Source organism: Oryza brachyantha, chromosome 6 (assembly GCF_000231095.2).
Source record: "Oryza brachyantha chromosome 6, ObraRS2, whole genome shotgun sequence".
In the NCBI taxonomy this organism is placed as follows: domain Eukaryota; kingdom Viridiplantae; phylum Streptophyta; class Magnoliopsida; order Poales; family Poaceae; genus Oryza; species Oryza brachyantha.
Genome location: NC_023168.2, coordinates 18,342,349 through 18,346,174, shown reverse-complemented (window position 1 = coordinate 18,346,174; position 3,826 = coordinate 18,342,349). Strand labels below are relative to the sequence as shown.

At 34.2% G+C, this 3,826-nt stretch overlaps 1 non-coding gene across 1 annotated transcript; it reads right to left on the bottom strand.

The window, feature by feature from the left end:
* On the bottom strand, nt 1–82 carry TRNAS-AGA. The gene has a single exon. It is a non-coding gene; the product is annotated as a tRNA-Ser (tRNA).
* Nucleotides 83–3,826: the final 3,744 nt, after the last annotated feature.

Sequence of the window (3,826 nt, the reverse complement as noted above, 5' to 3'; positions counted from 1 at the left end):
CGTGGTCGGCAGGATTCGAACCTGCGCGGGCAAAGCCCACATGATTTCTAGTCATGCCCGATAACCACTCCGGCACGACCACCTGGCGATGCTTACGTTTTCCATCAGTTTTAATTAAATCGTGATTACTGAGGGCTGGTTCAAAGAAATTTCCATCCACAGAAAAGGAAAATGGAGAAACATAAATACACGTATACATCAATACTCGTGAGCTTTTAAGGGAACTTTGAGTGCATAAATTTTTTTTATATGTTTTGTCTTTACATTTTTTTGCTATACTTTATTACTACAAATTAACTAAGCACATTCGTCTTTTAGCTTTTGCTTATGATCATAAGTCAAAATTTGAATTTTTAATATTAAATTTAAAGTTAATTCTGAGGTTTTTTATCACAATTTATTTTTAACCTTAAATGTTGCATACACAAATTATTTTTATTTGTTTGACTTTTTCAACCAACAGGTCAAAAGATGATCCCGGTTTTCTTAGGAATTAAACCTTTAGAATCAAATCATTTATTTATTTTTTTCATTATCTAAAAAAAAAGGAATGGAGACTGCAACAGAACAAACAGGAAAAGGAGCAGAATCTGCATGCCCATGGTCTTATCCTCGTCGTCCAGGTAGCCAGTCGGTCCCTGTTCATCGACGACCATATTCCCTTCAGCTTCGTCTCATCCGCGAAGTAGGCTGCCACTCAGCTTCTTGTTGTCGCATCGCGAACGCTCCGGGGGGTCATCCTTTGTATTTTTTTATATAAAAAAAAGCGAAAGACAGGTATGTAAATGAAAAATAATTTAGAATAAAACTCTTATATACATGTTCTAAATATAAATATAAGGTTGAAAATAAACTATAAAAAACCCTAAAATTAATTACAAATTTACAGCTAAAAGTTTAAATTTTGGCTTATAAATATAAGTTGAATCGGAGAAGCGAAAATGCAAGGATTTCCATCTTCGTGTACGCATTGCCGTGGTGCACAGTAGAAAATTTCTCTAAATAATAATATTTAAATAAAAAATTGCAACATATATGTTAAGTGAGAAAAATTGTAAAAATATGATCATGCCAAACTTTGACTATCAGACACAGGAACCGAGAGGGTTCGACAGGGTTCATACCCGCACCCTCACATTTTTGCTTATGCTCATGCTTACATGATGGAATTTGAATTTTTCAACTTTAAATATATAGTTTATTTTAGAGTTTATCAGCATAAATTATTTTCTAGCTATTGCTTTTGTATCGCTAAAAAACATATATATAAAAAAATATTCAGAAATTATTTTTTATAAATATTTTTTTTGGTTTTTCATTAAAAAACAAACAATCACCCTTGATATAGGCTATATCTAGTGTGGGACATGTCGAACTTCACCAGTTTAACAGACACCCTGTCGAACTCAGCTTACTTCGCACCAGAGGTACCGAACGTTGTTAGTTCGACAAGTTGTTTATTTACCTCAAGAGGTACCTGTTTAACTGGGGTATGTCAACACGCATGTTCGAATGACCCAGTTCGAATGACCCTAATTTTACGATTTTCAATATCTTTTTATGAGTTTTCGTTTAAATGGTGTTTTCTTTAAAAAAAAACGGAGCAGAACCGCAAACGAATCAGAATCAGACCAACCGCTCACCAACACAAGGATGCTTCTCTGCTACAACTGGTGGTTGCCATGGTTAATGAGATTTAGAGACTTGCAGAACAGCATGGAAGATCCGGAGTGACCGACGACAAATTATCATCCTTTCTATGGTTGGTCCATCCCGTCCGTTTGCAGAAGCTTCTGCAGGGCTGGACCGGACCGGCCGCCGGCGGTCGGCAGGACGGCAACCCCGGCGGGTATTAGCCCCCATCTCGACGCCATACTGATGCGCAATAAGCCAATAATTACGAGCACTGTGCTAGTACTAATCTAAGAAGCATGATGGAGCATCAGCATTAAGTAAGATGAGCAGTTGCCATCAAGAAGAAGCGTCTCGTCCACCGTTGAGTGACACAACCCTGTTTCAGCATGGCCAGCTACTTTTAATTAGATTCCTGTAGCACTTATGGCTTATAAATGTAACCAACATATGCTAATGACGGATTAATTAGGCTCAAAAGATTCGTCTCGCGGTTTCTAGGCTAGCCGTAAAATTCATTTTTTCATTCGTATCCGAAAACCCCTTCCAACATCCGATCAAACATTTGGCGTAACACTTTTTGTAAAAATTTTCTAACGACGCAGAGAAAGAGCATCAACAGTTGCCGACGGACGGATAGTTAGCCGGTTGATGCCCAGCCGGCGACGATGGCGACGACTTGTTATTAATCCAGCATTCATTCGCCTCAGGTGTGTCCTGTGTCTTCGTCCCCCCGCCTGTTTCCGACTACAGTACTAAGGCTCGTTTTGCTTTTACATAAAAGCTAGCGATATATATTTACAAATAAAAAATAATTTATAAAAATAATTTTATATATGTATTTCTAGCGATCAAAAGTAAAGGCTAAAAAATAAATTCCGGTGAAAACCTCAAAATCAACTTCATTAAGATTGAAAATTTTAAGCTTAAAAGCATAGGCAGAAGCGAAAAAATTAAGGGTATGTATTACTGTAATATCAAATTAGTAATCCATATTACCTTTATGAACCAAACGTATATAATGGATATTAAAGTGGGTAATTACTATAAAATAACGAAGCACAATGACTCTTTACGCACTTAATAATCTTTAAAAAACATTTAACGGAGCTTACCATAGAAATATGGACTCTAGATTATAATAAACTATCACACTAATCTAATTATTTGTTTTGATATCTCTATAATCATAATTTCAATAAGCCTAAACTAAAATAAACGTGAACTAATACTCTTTGAAAAAAAAGAGAAACAACTTATTAGCAAGAAAAAAAATGTAAATAACATTTTTATATACGTGCCCATAATGATTGAAAAACAAATGCCATAAAATAAATCATGACATCAACTTCAAAATATAATATAGTTAAAATTTAAATTTTGACTTATAAATGTAACGTTGGGAGCTTTTGTAGAAAAAAACTTTACACCAAGAATATTTTCTTTTACAAAAATCCATCTTAAGCTATTTTTAACAACAAATATTTAACTAATTATGTACTCCCTCCATACTTTTTCTATGGCACCGTTGACTTTTTAAATCTACGTTTGACCGTTCGTCTTATTTAAAATTTATATCTAAACATGCAAAATTATAAAGCATACTTAAAAATTTTATAATAATAAATAATATTATAATAAAATAATTAATAATTAAATATTTTTTTAATAAGACGAAAGGTCAAACGTGTACTTAAAAGTCAACGACGTCATATAAAAAATATGGAGGGAGTACTTAGAGCAGGTACAATAGCAGGCTATAAGCTAGATGCAAACATATTTTAAGAAGATAAAAGAGAAGAGAGAATAGGAGCGGGCTACAGATTTATAGCCAGCTGTAACATAGACTCCAAGACATAATGCATGTATGGCGGGGGGACATAGTAGTATATATTTTGTAGATATTGTATGAATTGGCTATTAGATTGACTATAAATGAATTAAAGTTAATAGTTGACTATACTATCGAACTTGCTCTTAATGACCCGTCTTTTCACATGTCACAGTTAGAGCAACTCCAAGAGAATGATCATCTCACTTGCTATAACTAAATTTGGTAATTTTGCATAAAAATTATGCTCCAAGAGAATTGTTAAATGACTTGCCATGTCATTTGAATAGCTAAACTTGAGTTCTCAATGGCTAAATTTAGCAATTCATTCCTTCACTAACACAATTACTATCCGTGGGTTCC